Genomic DNA, 22,109 nt, shown 5'->3' with positions numbered 1-22,109 from the left:
ATTATAATTTTCATATAGTCAAGGAGCTGACGGTGCTTTATATGTGCTCACGGTACAATATAATAGATTAATACTATTCTGAACGTCCGAATTATGAGATAGTTGTTTAAAATACTATACGATAATAAATTATTAACGTGTCATTGTAGGTATATTAGTTTGCTATTATCGAACTGATTAATTGGTATCTAATTTCATTCTTTTCGATTGGTGTAGTATGATTTGTTCTTCTAGTCTTCAACCTTTTACATCATCTTGGGGATGAAAAATAAGAGCACTCTATCATTCACCACTCTAAGAAATAGTTAAAACTTAGATTAGGTCAGCAAAGACTTAAGACCTGGTAGAAAGGCCCAACTTATATTGCAGAAGATTTTAAGTTAGATACAATACCTAACGATTTTCCTAAATTATATATTGTATATATAATATTACAGCGCATTCGAGTATTTTAAGAAAGTCTTTTAGGATATAACAATCCGATCATTAGCTCCTAGACTAGGTTATAAGTTTTTAACCGCACGAAATAATCATGTTTTATTTCCTTGTTGAATGCAAGCACGCATGAAGTAAATTTGAATAATAGTAACGAATGGCGTTAATTGATTTACACGAAATGAAAACAAATAAACGAATAAAATATGAAATACAATTTTCATTCGTTTGTGGCACCTACCGTTGCCACATAATAAACAAAAAATATGTTATAAGGAACTCAAAAAATATAAGCTAGTTTTAAAATCTTTCCCCCTCCCTGTCTGGGATAAAGCTATGTTGTCAGTTAATAACATAACCTGATTCTATGCGAGCAGCACCACAGGACATTGTTAGTAATAGTGAAATGTAAAGTGACGATAACATTCTTATACCTCTAAATGATACAGATCTAAACTTTATATTTTTGTTATACTATAGTTATTGAACAAACATTAAAGTGTCGTAGATTACATATATTTTATATATTACTATTATTTTTTTGTTCCTTTCATTCCATCACGCGCCAACCACCACCTTCTGTCTTTTCCATCTACCCAAAGGTTGTTTGGAAGAGATCGCTTGAGCGATAAGATCGCTTTTTGTATCTATATATTGCTTTAAATATTCTGTTTTGTTTTTGTTTAGGTATGGATGAATGTTTATTACTCTTTCGCGCAAAAACTACTGATCGGATTTTGATGAAACTTTACAGTAATATAGCTTATACATCAGAATAACATATAAGCTATAATTTTAAAAGATTTTATTTAAATTAGGCGAAATATAATGATAAATGTCATGTAAGTGTGATGCAGACAAAGTTGCGCGGGTCAGTTAGTAAAGAATAAATAAATAAAATGGAGCGATTCAGGACTAAGTAGCTGTCATGTGGCCTTAAGTCCACAATTAGTATTAAAAACTTTCACTGAGAGCGAGCCATTTAAAACTAATCTTTAAAAACTGTCCATACTTAATGTCAAACTCACCGGTTATCAAAATACAGTCACCTAAATAATAACAGCTTTCACTTGCTCAATATGTCAGCGGTCTGGTCTAGGATCTAGACGTGTAACGCTTATACACACGACACAATGCGGAGCGATGCGCTACGATGTTTTTAGGTTACCCATCATACCCATAGGAAAACTATATATATCCTGACGTGTAGTAATGTTTTTTTGTAATATACAAAGGACTCGTCACTTAATAATGGAGTATGCAATCGTAACTAATTTTATTTAAACCATTGCCTATTAGTTACATAAGTTGTATTGTATATTATTTTGTGTGATTCATGATATACACTTCATATTGTTAATCTGCAAATATTACTCCTGAAGACAAGTTACAGGTACTTGAACGTCATAATCTTAGAATAAGTGCACTCCGATTCAAGTGCCAATTGCTATTGTCCAAATTTCCCCAAGTAGAGTATAAAAATATCCAACTATTATTTTCTATATTAACTTAGTTTAGAATTGAGGGTATATAAATTTATAGTCTTTAATATTCTTCAGCTTAAGCTAACTCACTCATAACTCACGATGTTTGATATAAAAGTTGAGGAAACCTTCGGGTATAGCACTCTTTGAATTGTTAGTTTGTAGACATACTGGTAAATTGAAAAAAGAATAGAAATAATCTTTACTCAACTAAGCAATTTTGAAAAGTCATAAATTTTTATTCTGTCACTCATTTGGAACACAGACTCATCACAAGAAGAATGAGTGAGTGTTGCTCGTTTGAATAAATAGTTACATAGTTAATCGCTTAGCGTATTGTGAACTATGGTCTTTATATAAACAGCATGGCCTGCGGTCTTATCTGTTGTGACTATTTACATTGCACAACTTAGTGAGTAATAAACTGGACTGTAATTAATAAAGCTAAGAATTATTAAAGTAAAATGCTGTCATACATTGCACATATGAATGTTACGGTCAAACTCAGTTTTTAAACTGGACGCATTTTATAATTTTGCAATCATGTAAATTGAAATTATTTTTTAAACTATTCTATTGCTTTCGACAAGTCGAATCTTATTATATATATTACTTTTTATTGTCCACAGTAAAATATTTAGAAAAATAAGTTTAAATCAAGAAAATCAGTTCACGGAGAAATAATTTCAAGATAACACATAATAATGTAATGAAATTAAAAACAGAAAAAATAAATTTGTACATTTTGTTTGTTATCTCGTTAGCTTCTTTATCGACCATCATACATTTTGACAAGTACTTAATATTCGAAATTGAGAAGGACTTTTCTACCCAGTCCCGCTATACCCGATGAGCATCTAAAAACTAGTGTTCATACAATAATTTCCACAAATGCTACGCGTGACATTCTGTATTAATGTTACATGAAATTTTCAAGCCGATCGAGGGCGTAATCATGTAAGTTTTTACAACAATTACATCTTGATCACCATCTCACGACATACTTGTGTCTGTCTGTCACTCGAAACGAGAAAACTGTTTACTTACATCCATAGTTGATGTATTTATGGGTGCAATCGCTATTGAAGATAATTCCATAATTGTACAAGTTTATCTTGAAGTCTATTATATGAATATTATTAATATTTGGTTGAATACTTAAAAACAATGCTGGTACTACACGATCTAATAGTATGGTCTTACTTTGAGTTACAACACAGGCTCAAAGTAAGACCTTGTTCCAATATCATTCGACCACATTTTTACAACACTCAAACTTTTCCTCTGTATAACACTACAAATTATTATAGCTATAATTTTTATTTTGTAACCGCAGTTCGAGTTGCCGATCCACGTAATGGTAAATAACAATTTTCGCCTATGTACATGAATAGTAAAGCGCTCATTGTGCTGTCATCTGATACCAGTGGCTACTCATACGTGGCCATCATGCAGCACTAAGATATCATGCTTTCCTATCCTAGAATTTAAAGACATCTCATATTATCTCTCTATCTATATATCTCTCTCAATATATATGCCTTCAACCTGAAACTTAGCTATTAGGTAGCAGAAATAGGCTTGACTGAGGTGCCATCGCAGTCAACTTTGTGAAGTATATCACGATAAAGTTGTTTTTTTATATACAATATACATTTAGTTACAGTTCTATTTTGGTTATATATTCATAGTCATTTTGCTAATTTAAGATATCTTTCACCTTCAAAGTGGATATTTGCGGTCTGTCTGAAGCTCCCTTTTCCACTGCAGAAATAGTTGTGTAAAAATATTTCTGCATTATTCTATTGGAACGCAGACAAAACAAACTAAAATATAGAATTTACGACTTGCATTCTTGTACACCTTGAGTACGGACTAAAACACTGTTTTTAAATATAAAAAGTATTTTCTATAGGTTTCTATAAGTTTGTAGACATGTTTATTGTAATTGACGTGTGAATTAGTAAAAAAGACTATGTTATGGATATCAAGTGGGCCATCTGAGTGTTTGTCATTACAATGAAATGTATTGTATGAAATTATAAAAAAAATCAAATTCGTTTATTCTTATATTTTAATGAACACTCTGTAGCAGAAAGCGTTCTCTCGTCATAATGGCTTTTTATATAAGTAAAGAATATATACTTGTAGTAAATCGGAAATTAAATTAATTCATAATTACATCTAGAAAATTAGGGATATAACGTCAGAACAATTTGCTTTAGTTTTATTCATAGGTATTAGAATAGAAAATTACACCTAAACTTACATTTTGCTGGACATATTTATACCCAAGAATAATAAAAATTAAGAATAATTCTAATATTTTATATATTAGAATTATTCTTAATTTTTATTATTGTCTTATCACAGGGTTTGTAACAAAAGTCCTCCGAAACTATTTTACTGATTCTTATCTAAATTGTGTGTATATAGGTCTGAGAATAGGACAAAACTATTTTTCATATCCCTAAATATTCCTAAAGGTAGTCATAGTGGTGGTTATGTTATATAGGTACTATATATAATAATAATAATAATATAGTACAACGAATACAAACAATGATTGATAGTATTCAAATTATCGACTAAATGGGGAGAAAAAAAACTGAACTTTATAATGATAAATGTAGCGTTATTGTTTGTAAATGATATCTAAACTGTAGATACGTTATCGATATGATGCTGAATTGGTATTTCACATTCAATTGTCCATTGTAATCTATACTGATTTAGTTTTTGAGTGAACTCACAGTGACTGCGGAACGACGTTGATTTACGACTTGAGTTTTTGCATGTGTCTTAATAGATCCAGATGCTATCACGCTATCACGTATCACATGTTGTATTGATATTATAAATGTGAAAGTTCGTAAAGATGTTTGGCGGTGTTGATTTTTTTTGACGGTATACTTTATTAAGACACCTTTGTGTTGGTACTACAGTCTCACCTGATTTAGCCGCCAAACAACTTCCTTTATAAGTTGTTTCGGTTGATGGTGAATTGGAATATCAAGTCATAAGCTGTATTAGGAGCGTCACATTTTCATGTATATAGGCGATCATTACCACTTACCAACAGGCGAGTCGACAGCTTATTTGACATTCAATAACATAAAAATGGTATCTCGAGTCCATACTTCGCGGATTTCAATAAAAGAAATATATACTATATCTACTATACGTTACCTTGCAGGACCTTACATATTCTTAGTTACCTTAAAGTAAGTTATACCGGTATCCAAATATACGGTCGTACTCATTAAAAGCACTTTATAGCGAGCATAATTTACAGACACTAATCTGCTTTATTACTACTCAACTTTGATAAAATATATAAATATATAAAAAAAAAACAAAAATTTGGTGTCTATGATAATTATGATGATGACATATAATATATAATAATTTCTTGTATATATGATACTGTTAAATTTACTTGCCATCCCCGGATACCTATATTCAGCAAAATAAAGTGATTGATTGATTAATTAATTAATTACAAAGCCACCATCAAATATAGCCTATATATCTACCAAGATACCAGAATATTCTAATAGACTAAATGTAGCTGCCTACACAAGAACTTCTAACTTACAATCTCTGTCAGAGTCGGAGGGTAAAATATGTTTATTATTGATTTGACATTTTGTAATAAGTGTGTTAAGGTTTATGAGGGTAGTAGGATATGGTTGTGTAACTTAAATAATAACCCTCAACAAATCACACCGGTCCAGTTGGTCATAAACTAAACAGAGATCATACTCATCATCTTCCTGCCCTCATCCCATAATCATTTGGGGCCCGCGTAATATATTTTTATCCATATTACTTTGGGTTTCGGCTTATAGTTTTATGACCGGCCGTATGCCTGCCGTCGACTTAGGAAGCAAATCTCGTACTATACATTCGAAATATTACTAGACATATTATATAAATATATATAATTCATTTTAACGGCCTCCGTGGTTTAGCGATTAGATTTACTTCCGACAGTCGCGGATTCGATTACTCGCACGGTAAAAATATTTATATTCATGAGTATGATTGTATTGGTCTGGGTATTTTCTATGTATATTATGTATGCAAAAAAAAAAATATCTAAGTATTTTAATCAGTTCTCTAGTATCCATAACATCCCTCCGGAATGGCACAAAGATACCACGGGGGTCACCATGACGACCAAAAGATATTTTGGATTCACCTTTTAATAGATCAAAAAGTTTATTAAGAGTAACTTCTTCATTACATAGTATAAAACAAAGTCTAAAATATAATACATGTATATCCGTACGAAGCCGGGGCGAGTAGCTAGTATTGAATAAAGCCTATTATTGTTTATAAGATTATTTGGTCGACCTTATATAACGTTATTTTTTTATGCAAGGGATTATATATTTTAAAAATGTCAGACATATATACTTTACTTAAGCGCTGTGTAATATCTGACAAAAAAAAATAATAACATAAAAAAATGTTCCAATTGAGTTTCTTGCTAGTTCTTCTCAACTGAAGCAGCCGAAGTGGACGGTAGGCATAGTTATAAAAAATATGACGTGCACAAGAGGCCGAAAGGATTTATGTAGGGGTTCGAACCTCGGCTGAGGCCGTCGTAATTTTGATTGCCTTTTGACTTGGATGGGGGATCGATCGGAAGGGGGTGGACTGACCGGAGGGGGTCATAGAGAATAAATAATTTTGACTTTGACGTGATATCCGTAGTATTATTTGTGGACATAGGCGACGCTTGCTACTTACCAACAGGTGGGCCGGCCATCTTGTTTGCCTTTTTAGTCATATAAATATGAAGAAAATACACAGACCAATTACAAACACACATACTCATGAACACAAATGTTTGTTTTGTGCAGGGATTGAATCTGCAAAGAGTTACGGCGGCGCACACCATCATCGCCACATTTACTTTGTGGTTGTAGTGCTTCACACCCAATTAAATTCGATGTTTATTCCATTTTGTATCACTTTTTTTCACTTACTGGATTGCGATCTTTAGAAATCGAAATTGTCAGCAATCCGGCGAACTCGTAAAATTTCACAACCGCTAAAACCAGTGGTGTGACCACTTTTATTGGCATATACTTTCAGTCACCGTATTATGGAGTTGCCATTTATAAAAATGTTGTGGTATATTTTTTTAAATTAATTTCGTTGACATGAATTCTGATGTTCACTGAGCCATTCTTATTGAGATATAAAGGCGGTGCGACTTTTTAAATTGAGAGGTATTTATTGGATATTTTCTCTTTAATAAATATATAATTGCTTACAATTTTCCGTGGGCCAAATATTGAAAATTGATCGATTCAGAGTCAAGGATGTAACCTTATTTCACCTTTTATAGTAACGATGTTTCATATTGAATTGAATTGAATGTTTCATATTGGTATTTAAAGTAGGCTATATTTTTCCTATCGTATCCGTCAGGCAGGAGTTGGCCTTCAGCCGCTCCATAAGTCCTTTCGCGGGTTTGGAGTGCCATCTGCACTCGCCCCCTAACGTCCGGTGAAGCTGTAAAGACCAGTTGCGGCCAACAGCATTAGAGTAGTCCGAAAAAAAACAGAGCTATATTTTAACACATACATATAAAATAGCATAATTATATCCATTTTCAGCGGGTGTTATGAATAATATAAAAGTTTTGTTTAATTTGTTTTTATCTATCACATACTTTTATACACTACAAAAATAAAACATATTATAGTAACACAAGAAACAACTTGAAATAAAACTATACCAATATCCCCCCCCTCCCCCCTTCAAACCTACAAACTTATTTCACTTGACAACGAATGTTTTTGTTTACAAGCAGCTGTGTGTGACTATGCTTTGTTCGATACATGGGCAATGATCTTACTGGGCACTGACATATTTTTTTGTGTGATTAGAATGACAAAGTTGTCAGCCCACCTGAGATGGTAAGTGATAACCATGGCCTATGGGCATTACGTCATGTCTCGTAGTACCTGCCACTCGTTGCCATCCCAAAGGATGAAAAAGTAATGCCTCCGTACTATGTAATTCCATTTCAACCACTTTTCGACATATGATAAACTTTTGCGTCTAAAATAGGTGAGACAGAGTTACTATGCAGATGACTTTGTGATACATATGTACTCATATTAAATTAGACCCCAAAAGACTGCATATGCAGCGTACTATAGGTAGGCATCTTACTTTTCTGTCATGTCCATGAGGCTATTTAAGAATTGAAATATTAGATGGATCATATCTTTAAAATATTGAAAGTAGATTGCAGCATCAGCAGGTAGGAAGCATCACAAGAAAACCAAAGGTATCAAATCCACACTGGCGCGATGTCTTCACTTGTCTTACACACGCGGAGGTTCATACACATTAATATGTATATTTATTCTTAGTTTTTTGAAGCCCTCAACATTCTTCACCGTGTCTGCTTGTTTGCCAACTGTACTGATATTATTAATTGTGATAAAAGTTTAAGTGGTAACTGTCCGTCTGATATCATAAATCATATTTTAAACTAATATTTCGTGATCGGCCATCGCCCTCGCAAATATAGGCGATATGATAGATAAGTATCTAATTATCTTTGCGAATGGGGGTGAACGCCCGCGGCGCTTGATAATAGCAAGATCCCGACTGATAACGCGAGCGACCCGACAACGTCAAATGAGGTACTAATTAATTTCATTAATCACCTTACGACAGCATCTGTACATACAGTGGAGTTTGACGACCTTCGTTGCCTTGTGGTTGCTAGGTTGCTTTGCGTAAATGAGGCCCTGAGTTCGATTCTTATCTTTTACTTGTTAAGTCACAAGAATAGCTCCTCATTGAGCATTGTTGCAAGCATTAGAATACTTGCACCGTTTGCGGTAATTTAAAAACGAGCTAAATTAACTTTTTACTAATTATATTTAGTAATATAATCAAGAATTTACTCCCGATCTCGTCCGTATTGGTGAAATATTTTGACAGACTCTAATAAAATTTTGTATAAGAAGAAGAGTCCATGTATAATCCAAATACATATAAACCAATGTATTTACCGATGAGAAAATAAACCATTTCAGGGAACGGCTGAAATAGTGAGTAAGAACTAGTAGATGGCATACATTCAAGTCACAAGTAACAAATTAATAATTCAATTATTAAGACTTGATTGTACCTGATTCTTAATTGACCGCATTGTTGCAACTGGGTTTCTAGGTTCAGGTCTTGAACTAGTAAATATTTCGATATTCTCTTGTAACCAAGCGAAATTTCCTAGTGTTTAATTTACCAATAGTTATATAGATTGGACTTCGGTATCGCCGCAAAGAGAATTCTAATTTGAGAATTTATGGTGATTGTACAACTTTAAATTATTACACCAGTATCATAAGCAAACAATCAAAATTGGAACTTCATAGCGTTGCAATGATGTTAAACATAGTGAACTATCAAAACATTAACTAAACTAGTTCCGAATACGCCACAACAATGAGTAAATCAGCTGTACTCTACTGACACAGTAAAAGCAATCCAGTACAAATATAAATACCCGCGTTCTAGATACAATAAATGGTACAAAAATCTCGTGAAAACGCGCATAACCTTCAGCAGTGACCCGAATATTGCACGGTTGGACCTGCCAATGCGATCAGTTAGTAGTTTACGACAAGCCAACTGTTCAAATTTGCTAAAAGTCTATATTGATCTCGTGATGATGAAAACATAAATTAGCTGTTAATGATCCAACAATAAGGTGGAATGTTGGATGGACAGAATATCAAACTTTATTGAATACAGCTTACTTAGCCTGCCCGAAGCAGAGGTCGCACTGTCCTGATGACATTGGATTAATTGAAAAATGACATTACGTCCGACCTCCAAACGCGAACAACGAGACATGCAAAATTGCCGTGAGAACATCTTCATAGGTGCACGGAAGCAAATGAAACTCTTACATCATGCCGAAACGTTTATTAAAGATTTATAATCATATTCCATAAAACAATATTCAATTATTTCTTATCAAATAGATTGCATAATCAAATTTTTCCTCTTAAAAAAACTAGAAAGCAATCCCCGGGTATTGCCATGCATAGACTAAAACTCGAATTTAAGTATTTCATTGATATTAACCTAAAATCAAGTTTTATGGAGCAAGGCTTACGACAATTGCATTAGATCTCAATATAGATATCACAAATTGTTGAAGTAAACATTTCCACAAAACACAGAATCAATTTATATTAAATAATAAATCAAAAGCATGTCAGTGTAGCAGTTTGTCTAAATATAACAATAAATAAAGAAAATAAAATAACATTAAAAATATTAAATTTACCGTCATGCACACTCGCGAGTTGAATTCGTAAAATTTAAAGTCATGCGTTAGAACGTTTAGTGTTTGTTAGTCAATATTATTCAAAAAATAACTCACATAATATAAACATCTATATCGAAAAATGTATATAAATAAAAAATAAAAATATAAAACGACATAATATAAAAGATAAACGCGCGAACGTGTCAGGATCTCGAAGGAAAGCGGAAAAACGTTATTGGGATCACAATGTAGTAAAGTCATATAACTTATAAACTAATGGAGCATTCTTGCGATTCCCTCCGAGAACTTATCAATGATAAATAAAATGATGATAATCATTCGTATGGTTATTATTGGTACACTATATGTTACAAATCCATTCGTTCTAAGTACAAAAGAAACTGCAGTAAAACGTTATCACGTTGCAATGTTGAAAATTTTAAAGATACCAATTATTCCGATGATAATCGTTAACTGCCAGTTAATAATGCACCTGATAGTAATAGAACTTGAGATGACACAGAATCTTTAACTTATAACATACAGAGTCTAATCTAACATGGTGGAACTAGATTGATGACAAAGTTCTGCATTTGATGTGTCACGTGGAATCTGTAACAATAATAAAATCTGATATGTAAAAATTATACTTATACCTCATATAAAACAATTCTTATTAAAGTAAAACAAACAGTAGTAATAAAGTAGACAGGTCGGAATATTGTGTTATTCAAGTTGTTACATTACGATTTTTATGTATACAAATTTTTATAAAGGGGCATAAAATTACATCTATATGAAATCAATATTTGGAACTAACAGACGAATTTTGTACTAGATAAGTATATAGACATTTAGATAACAAAGATTTTAGAAATCTATTATAACATAATCTTTATAGTACTGCACATAAATTGTATGCGTGTAGAGTACTATCACACGTCTGCAAATAAAAGAAATTGTGAAGTAAATAGAGCCATCGATCAATGAATATAGAACTTTAAAACAGCACAGTCATGTCATGTTCTTAAACATGTAATACTTGAAGAGGATGACATGGTAAAAACTATTACATTTAATACAGTGTAGTAAATTAACAAAGTTAACAAAGACCTGTGAAGCTGCGAACTTCGTGTGAAATGCATTTACAATTTACTCAAATTACAGCGTGACGAATCTCCTATAAATCTAAAGAGGGTAGAAGGAGCGACCGAGATTAATGTATGCAGAATGAGACCGCGTTTTTATTGAGCCCCACGAATCTTTAATACGGAAAAGGGGTGAATGTCTCAATCAATGAAAATGTGGACCTTTGGGGGTTATGATAACGTTTTTGTGTAATCTGGAATGCCGATTACTTGCCGTTAAAGTAATAAAACGTTAATCACTAAAGGATAAGGTTATTGAATAGATTAGTTTTTTATTGGATCTATTTATCTAACACGTCCTAATCACGTAATAATCGCGGGCTTTGCGCTAATCTTAACGAGTTTAATAGGCATCTCATTCATTTTATTAAGGAGAATCTCCACAAAGTCGTCTGGAGGAGGCCTCTGTCTCATATTTTGCTGCCGGCAAATAACAATGTTTATTTAAAAGGATAAGATAAATTACTAGGTAACTCTAAGGCTGAGCATATACCTACTATATTCCTAATAGACTATAAGGAATGGTACTCAACCATTAATTAGAAAACCTATAGTCCTCCTGTAAAACTGGAGACCGTCGCTTCATCTAGCTGCATAATAGTTTACTTTTAAATAACTCCCATGGTTAATTATATTTTGAAATGCCCTTAAAAATTCATTCAACTTCCTTTTGGTAAACTGTCATGTACATATCATTACCACAATTTCAAAAACCTCATATCGAAGGACATATAAAATATATAACAGTTCATTGTCTGTACATGAAAGATATACGAGAAAAATAATTATTGGAGGACTATTGGACTGTTGGATTTGAGATTGGAGAATTATTGGGCTTCTTCAAGGTAATAAAACATAAAAAAATATTGCTAAAATTTTTGCATATGCGCTTTTGCGCGCGAATCTTAAAAACTTAACCAATTTGGGCGCTGTTTTCACTAGCATATAGTCTAAGCTTTTTAGTGTTCGTTTTACTTCAATCGGTTTAGAAACCAACATTTTATAGGGCCACTATTCGCGTTAGTTACACTATCTTCGCTGGCCACCGTAGATATAGCCGTCGTCAATTTATAATCTATAATCACTTGCTAAAAAAAGTAGACGTTATTGTCTGGCGCCGCGTCTACTTGGCATAGCAACAATGTTATCGGTATACGTGAGTTGGAGTTGGACGTTATCAATCAGTATTTCGTCATGGCCTCGATTCAGCCCACGCCCCACCATCACCATTTACCCCGTTTCTTAATCCGACTACGTCCAACATACGCTGATCCACCGGCACACTAGCGGGGATGTATTTTCTTTACCCGACTGAATAAATGAGAGTAAAGTTTGTATATACATTTTTAAAGTAGCAGACTAAATTGTTATGAGAACAATATATAACATAGTTTTATGAGAACAAGACGAATTTTCAATCAATCTCATGTTTTCAACAAACAAGACATTGCAGATACATTCCTCATCAAAAATCAATGTGCACAAAGTTCTTTTGACAAGTCTTTAGTCATATAATTTTTTTGTACATATTGTGCAAACAATTTTTTTTTACAAATAATCTACTGTATACATTGAAAGAAGTAAACAAAATATTCAATAAAAAATGCGCGTTTTAAAAAATCTGGCATACGAAGCTCGGTTGACGACACTTATCAAACAATATACATACCTGAACTATAGACACTATATTGTTAGGTGACATCAGTAATAATACAAATACTAAAATATATGTAGCCATTCCAGAGGACTACGATGTCATGCCCCTTATGCCCTTTATGATGCCTCTAATTTTTCTGTGTTATCTTAATCTTTCTTGTTAGGTATTATCTTAAACAAGTGCTTGAAGACCAATGACTAAGTATATTCATGGTACACATTTACATTTTAATTTACTGTAGTTCTACACTAGGCACGCAGGCCTGTATTGTAGAGACTAAGTATATATATGTACCTATATAAATTATAGATAGATTTAATTGTACGAAATAGGTAATAGTAATAGTTAATGTCGATCTTATACGTTATACTACGTTGCATTAAAAACATATCTAAAACATGTTACGATACATGCGAACGCTTAATTAACTTGCAAACTATCCTGTTTGCGGCAGCCCTTACTCATCCGATTTCACCACGAGGGCTCCCAATATTGGTTCATTTTATTAACAGAAAACATTGCCAAGAATAATCCCCCTTCCCTAATGGCGACTCATTTAATTTGACTTTAATATTCGTGTTTGCCCTCAATAGCTATGGTTAATGGGGTTTTTAAATTCTATTGCTAACAGAATTAAATAGTTCAGATGTTATCTCATTTATTGCTTCGCCATGGTTTTATTACGTTTGTCTGTTATTATTTTGGATGTCATTTTAGCCCGGGAACCACCTTATCAGGGATAATCTCGGCGGCTTCGTTGGAAATTAAATCGACGACAGGAAACCAGGGTCAGGGTTTGGTGTTACAAACATAATATTCAAGGCTAAGGCTTCCTGTTTGTGTGTAAGTAAGTTCACAACTTATAAGAATACTTTGTGTTTGAAGTACAGTCAACAACAATACATTATATCGTATGTATGTATGATTGTATGTATTATATGATTATATAATTGTTTGTATGTTTTATATGTATATTTATAACATTTCATCCAATATTGTTACCATCATTACACCTCTACCAGACGCAAATCTAATCACTTCTCTCCATCCTAAGGTTGCCTGGAAGAAATCGCTTTTTAGCGATAAGGCCGCCCATTGTTACCTCTTTGTCATGTTTATTGTTTTTTTTAATTTATACATAATTGTATATGTAATTGTATTTTCTGTGATAGGAACAATAAAGAGTTTCATTCATTCATTCATTCATTATAGTAACATTCATATTACCACAACAGTCGTTCAAAAGGATGCACCAACGTCAGAAAATAACAAAGTAGATAAAAACAAAATTAATTAACCCAAAATTAACCTTGAAAAAATTGGTTTTAGCGATAAAGCCGTTTTATTGTATTTATACAGATGTATAGATTTCATATTTAAATGTACCTATTTTATTCGACTGTATTTATACAAATAAAAATAAATTTATCTATCTTCTAATTCAAAACCTATATCACACACAATTTAAGACTTTATTTCACAAATCAGTATTACCAGATTATGCAAATAACATAAATGGAAGTCGTTTTTTAATAGAAAACATATAAAATTGTTAAAAACATCAGGCAATGTTCTCAATCTCAATGTTTGAATTGTAAACATCCTGTTTTTTTTTAAATTGGCGACGTTTTATCCCCAAACGGTTAAATAAAAATTCTCAAAACGATGTCTGTCTGGTATTGTATGAACTGAAAAATTCAATGAACTACAAATTGTAATATTAAAATTGTCATTGAAAAAAATGACACGTAGCGGGGAACACAACTTTTTGAAGAATGCGTTATTTATAATATATAAACGTAGATGAATATAAAGTAAGACTCAAAATGAGAAAAACAAAATTCAAAAAGAGAAAATGACATCTCCAAAACGAGAGTGAACACTTAACGCTATTTAAACCTTGAATCACTAACTGATAATAAAAGTATTATATCTAAATACTAGCTGTGCCCGCGGATTCAGTCGCGTGAAATTTATAGCATATATGTTAATCTGATGTATAAACTATATTACTGTTAAGTGAAAGAGTAACAAACATCCATCCATAGTCACAAACATTCGCATTTATAATATTAATAATAAGATATTCACCAAAATTTTCATAGTGACTGTACTCGATCAAGTCCAAGATTGGTCAATGTACTCTCATTGTTCTAAGGACGTGTACATAAGAAGCGACACTATGACGTCAAGTCAACGTCGTTCTGACGTCCCTCACTTCCGCAAATAATTAAAATTCTAGTAGAGTTACGACATTTCGACGTGTTTGATTTATGTCCTATAGGAATATTACCGGTGATATTATTAGTAACATATCGTATACATAACATATCCCTGATTATAAAAATATAAGCGATTACCCGCGGTTCCTTCTGCTTTTATATATGCTTCTCTAATGATATATTCGCGTCAAATTTAATTAGGACCGTTCAGCCGTTTAGTCATGCTTAGTAACAAACAGATAGACAAACTTTTACGACTATTAGTATGGTTTGACTACCTCCTAATAAATAAACCAATGAGCAAATTAACATTGAAAATATTACAATAGGAATACTTAGATATATAACCGCTAGACCACCGAGGCCGTCTAATTTTCGTAATAATTAATATTTCTCCCATAGTAAATAACAACGTATTTCCCCACAATTCGATATTTCAGCTCGTCAAAACTTCTAAAGAAGGTTATTAATAAATTCAATACTATGTCAACAGTATTGAAAACGAGCCTATGTTTCAATAGCTTCAACAAATGTCGTCGTTGCGAAATCAAATTCTTAACGAGTGTATAGTGTATGACCCGGTGCCACGGATACTATGTAGATCTTATTGTCCCGGGTCTGGGGCGCCGAGATCCACCTGAACAAATTGGTTACAGCGCATTGTCTGCCGTACATGACGCAAGTTTCAATATTGTACTATTTGTTTTACTACATTCAACTTATTTGCATTTTCCAACCACCTTTTAATACTGTCAAATTGTCAAGTTTGTGTTTATTCTCAGGGTTATTATAACTATCTCAGGGTTTTCTTACTAAACCAGTTAAATCAAGATAAGAATAAAGAAATAACTACTTCAGATAAACTTTTTTTTAACCCTGGACAATTAACACAACGTCATCTAGTCCCACGTATCCATATCATATCCATAACACGAACTTAGAGTTTGTGTTACATTATATTGGACAACTGGTATAAACATTTAGATATATTTTTTAGTAAATACATAATATACATGGAAAACACCCAGACCGATACAAATATACTCATGAATACAAATATTTACACGGTCCGAGGAGTCGAACCCACAACCACCGAAAGTAAAACGGAACTGAACCGCTAGACCACCGAGTTCATTTCACTTATATGCGGAAAAGACATTGGTTAAAAGATGCGAATATAATATACATAGATATATAAAGGAAAGTCCTGCAAGTGAGACACCTAACATGGCCCGTCATTACCAGATACATGACATGCTATTTGATAATAATAATAATAACAACCCAGGAAAATCCGCACAATTAACCCCAACTGACATCCAGCCCCAACCTAAGCAGAACTTATGTTATGGGTACTATACAACTGATGCAAATACTTATTTTGTTAATAAATACATGATACACCTAAACTATATAAAAATATAAACCCTATTAATATACATATGCAATGAGAAATTAAACATAGCAGTAGAGAAACGAATATAATTTAGTAGTAACTACCAGATTGACGCAATCATACTCATGAATATATGCATCGTGCTAGGAATCGAACCCGCAACCATTGGAAGTAAAGGAGTGCACTATACTGGTAGGCTGACGATGCAGCCATAAATAATATCCCTGTACAATTCACACATCGCCATCTAGATGTAAGCAGAGCTTGTGTTATGAATACCAGCTAACTACATAAAATACATAGAAAACACCCATATCAATACAAATAATCATACTCATGAATATAACAATACATTTGCATCGATTCCTAGAATCGAACCCGGGGCCATCAGCAATAAAGCGGTGTGCTAAACCACTCGACCACCGCGACCGAGCTCGTCGTAATTATACACTAACATCCTCTTTTTGGAACTAGTGACCTACAGCTGCGTATTACTGTATGGTATGGTTATATAAGATCACACCAATTTTGATAAACACTGAAAAAAATAATGCGGTTTCCAGTACAACGACGCGCATTTCTTGGTCTACACTCAGTGACCTATCACGTACGAAATTAACGATAAACGTTGTCCATTCCACTTGCCAAATTGTACTCGGACGAAACCTGTCTGGATCCTTGAGAGAAACAGTTCTGTTGTACAACGCTTGACTACAGTACGATCAACAATACTCTGTTTAACTTGTTGTCGGTATAGGTTCGATGTTCATACTTGTGGCTTCTTGCCTTTTCATTCATATTATGAGATTTTTTATGAAAACTGTTTTATTAAAAATATTAAAGGTATACGTAATAAAAATCTAAACCTGCTTTATTTGCAAATTGTCTTTTAAGAATGGGACTTAAAATCTTTCTAACTTGCGGCACATTCATATTATGTTAATTGTTATGAAAACTAACTTCGTCTTATTAAAATTAAAAAGGTAATAAAGACAAATCATATAACTTTGCAGCTTAAAATCTTATTATAATATTATAAACGCAAAAGTTTGTGACGATGGATGTTTGTTACTTTCTCGCAAATCTACTGATCGCATTTTGATGATCCTTCACAGTAATATTGATTATACATCAAAATAACAGCTACAAATTTTGTCTGTCTGTTTGTTCTTCCTAATCTCTGAAATGGGTGTACCAATTTTAACGGGACTTTCACTTGTAGATAGCTAATATTATAAGAAGTAACATAGGCTACTTTTATTTTAGACATCTTATTTATTTTAGTATTTTTTTATAAATTCCACGCGGACTCGTGGATAACAGCAAGTAGTAAACACAAATGTAACTATAGATACACGTGACATCATTAATACTTAAGATTATTATTACTATTGTGCAATAAATATCTTGACCTAATACATTAGTTTATCGTACTTAGTAGATAAGACGACGTTAAAGAATAGGTTTTAAGATAAAGAACTAAAGTCGATAATACCGTTGGAATAAGGCTAGAATGCCGCGCAGTGTAATTGTTTACATCAAGGGCTTTTACCTTTGGCATTTATATAATTATTGATTGGTGTAATTAAAAGACAGTTAATGATAAAGTATAGTTTGTACATTGAAAGCAAAAAATATATTCCATTTATTTGAAAAACAATTATTGGTACTTCAAAAACTATTAACACACAAAGTAGAGCTATTTCTGAATGAAACTACCATAGAAGGTTCAGATACAATTATATTCCCTGATCGTTCAATATTACTTTGTCAAATAACTTCCATACTTAATATTATAAATTCAAAAGTCTGTCTGTCCATCTGTCTATTCGTTACCCCTTTCACAACTCATCATCATCTGCTTCTTCCTTATCCCATTTATTTGGGGTCGGCGTAATATGTTATAATATGTTTACCTCTTTCACGACTAAATTAACAAAAAAAAAATTAAGAGCACAGACACTCTTTAACCAAAACACAGCTTGCTTTGTAGCAAGCTGATTGGCGGCTAAAATAGATAGCAGGATTAAGACTACTCCTTACAAACTACCAATTCAGAACTAAATTAAACTAAATCTACCTTGGTGACAAAATAAATAAGTAAATGTTTACTGTTATTAATAGGTAGTATTTAGGTAGTAATATTTTATTTACTTCAGGCTACTAATGACCCATATTATAAATACCTCATAGACTATCTGTTACGTATTCCGAATACTTCCTTAGTATAAGCAGGTTGTATTACAGGCTTATTTACTGAAGCAAAGAGCGCTTGATAATACTGGCCACTAATAAAACATGTGGCCATTTAAAACTCAAATTTAAAGGAAAAAGCAAATGAAAATAAGAACTGGAGAAAAAGAACGCTCCATATTTTAACTATTTTAAAACAAGAATACTATTGACGTATTTTTTATAATATATTTGTTTTTATTAAAATATACACTCTAGAGCAGAGGTTCCCAAACTTTTTGTGTCGTATACCCTTTGACAAATTTTTCGGTTTTGGGTAGAACCCCCATTTTTACCCGTTATTGATTTTTTGTAAATTTCTAACTGTAGCAAAGTTTAGTGTTAAAAACATAAAGTAAAAACAACAAGATGACCGCTGTCGTAGACCCCTTGTAGTTTGTTATAGACCCCTGGGGGTCAATATAGACCACTTTGGGAATCACTGCTCTAGAGTGTGTGGCCACTAAACTGTTACTTTACTTATTTTAGAGTGCTCGGAGTGTGGAAGACGTTCTTTCTGTACGAAATCGTTTTCCATTGATTATTTTCTTTTAAAAAAATACTGTCCACTCTAATTTTATTTATTCTTTGTACGGATTCCTAATCCAACATTATCATACATATGAATTAATATTATAAGACTAATATAAAATCGCATATGTGGTTACGGCACTGACGACGGCAATCTTACCCGGTAGCGCCTATACAGCACCACCCTCTTTTACAGCAATTATTATTTTACCGTTTGCAAGTTTAGTACCTTCCGCTAGTCGATGACACAACAAATAATGTGCCCTAATTAAAAATACTTTGAAAGCAATAAATTTCCTTGTCATAAAAATATTTAAATACCTAGTAATATGTAGTAAAATCATAAATTCGACATATTACTTACTTTATACATGCGGCCACCATAAAGATAAGATAGTTTTATAGTTATTCGCCTCAAGGTAATACAAACGCTACTGTGTGGCCTCGTTTATCGTATTATCGGAAGATAAATAAATTATCCCTATCGACATATTGAAGGATAGGAAATTTATAATTTACAACACTTCTGCTATGTATTAATGTTAATTATTTCTGGGGCATTAATTATTTTCTCTACCAGTACACCTAAGTACCGGGGCGAACAGGAATCTCCGAAGGATCTTAGAAAAGTATCTTGACTTCAAGTCATGATTTTAACCTTCATTTTTTTCCGAACTATTCCAATAGTGTCGGTCGCAACGGGTCTTTCCAACTTCACCGAACGATAGAGGTGACCCCCTATAGTTCGGTGAAGATGGCACTCCATACCCGCGGAAAAACTTATGAAGCGGCTAGAGGCTTACTCCCGCCTGACGAATACGTCTTTAGTCTGAGGGCACCGCTATGGGTTCAAACTTCTACACAGGCCGTCGTTATTTGGATCCCTGTTCGAATTAGGGGGATCGATCGGAAAGGGACAACCTCTGTGAATATACGTCCAATAGCAGCGGAATTGGAATGAAAAGTGTAGCAAAAACGCAGACAAAGTTGCGTGTGTCAGGTAGTATTTTAATAAATTGTAATCGGTTTAATAGGTTAACATGACAACTAAATGATCTTTAAAATTGTATCGCAAAAAAATTTGTGATTACAGTCAGAAAGATTTCACGAGTGATGTAATTATAGATTTTCGAAAGTGAAGTGGCAGACATAAATGTAATATCTGGATTACAGTTAATTATAATAACTAGGTTTTATAAAACTAGTATTCAGATGTTGTTTATGCAATGTTTGTTGCAATACACATATTATAAATATTCCATATATACATATTTATTTTAGAACATTTATGAATAATTAATTTAATCAAACACTTGTACTTTTATTAAACTACTTAACAAAGTATTTAAATGTTTAATAAGTAACAGGACATTGTCGACTATATACGGATCAATAATAACCTGACATTGAAGGTGACGCACTTGGAGTCGAGTCACCACGCGAATTTCAAGGCGTTTGTGGCCCAGGTCCCCACCAACATGCTGCCCACCTTCATGAAGGACTACTGGTCGAAGGGGGTGGTGAATCGGTGGTGGTGGTGGTGGGTAACGCCGATAGCGTTACCGTGGCAGATTACAGTCGTGAGTGCCGTGACCGCAGAAACGATTTATAATTATATATGATAATTACATATGTATGTCTATAAGGAATTGATAATATGGGCTGTCAGTAGCCTGAAATAAATAATATAATAAAAAAAATAGTTACAATTAAACCTAGTCGAAAGGTCCACCACACCGTTTGCAACCAAAATCAATAAAACAATTGCACCCACATAATACCAATTCGACTATATTTTCTATGAATATTACGCATACGCAACTCCCTATTTGGTTACCAAATAATGGAAGAGGTTCTATGTTCGATCGCTATGAATTTTTTTACCATGTCACACTTTAATAAGATTTATCTAGTATATTAATATTGTAAATAAAGAAATAAATAATTAATTAATTATTTCAAATATAATAATAACTAGATAATAGACCTATATTGTACTACTTATTCTGTTATTCATTGACAAATATATTAATAATATTAATATTGATTAAATACTTGCATTATTATTTAGACAATGTGTAACACAATGGCTACATACGTAGATTAAACAATATTAGATGATTCTAAAAGACCAACAAAAAAGACTAGACAGTACATTTAACAACTTTCAATAAAGTAAGGCTTCAAACCATACATAAAAAAATACACAGTTTACATTTACACGAAAAAAACTAATATAAAAATCATGCCCATGGCTTGGGACAATCAAACTGCAAAAAGTGTTATAATACCTTTTTTCACCACGGTTATTAACAATTTTACACATCACTTAACGGTATGTTTGCTGTGATTGTCTTTTTATGAGCTTCCATTTAATTACATAAAAATTATAAAGATGTTGCCACAAATAATATTCTAATATTTCTCAAATTAATAAGAAAAAAAGTAATTAATTCAAAACATTGTAATTCCATTCATCGCTTTGCTACGAACATTGTTGTATATATAGTACACTGTCCAATGTTGACATATAATTATATGGACATAATTGAATTCAATATCCTGAGGCGAATCCCCGACCTTTATTCCATTTATCAAAATACTAAAAAAATCAACACGTACCGATGTAGCGTTTGATTTGCAATTAAACAGAGTTTCGTCTATACCTTATTGTTGGTCTATGTTTTACA

The 22,109-nt window shown here is 32.7% G+C and overlaps 1 protein-coding gene across 3 annotated transcripts in view; it reads right to left on the bottom strand.

Moving 5' to 3' along the window:
- Positions 1-9,877: 9,877 nt before the first annotated feature.
- Positions 9,878-22,109, bottom strand: part of LOC131845673 (mitochondrial cardiolipin hydrolase-like) — a 130,285-nt gene continuing 118,053 nt past the window's right edge. For all 3 annotated transcript variants that reach the window (XR_009357644.1, XM_059194762.1, XM_059194761.1), the window contains one exon: positions 9,878-10,845. The gene's annotated coding sequence lies outside the window, so the exon portion shown is untranslated. The remainder of the gene's footprint in view (positions 10,846-22,109) is intronic.

This window comes from Achroia grisella, unplaced genomic scaffold, assembly GCF_030625045.1.
Source record: "Achroia grisella isolate CSIRO2021 unplaced genomic scaffold, CSIRO_AGI_Agris_v1 utg478, whole genome shotgun sequence".
NCBI classification, from domain to species: domain Eukaryota; kingdom Metazoa; phylum Arthropoda; class Insecta; order Lepidoptera; family Pyralidae; genus Achroia; species Achroia grisella.
Note: the sequence above shows the minus strand (reverse complement) of the source record. Positions and strands in the feature narration are given on the sequence as shown.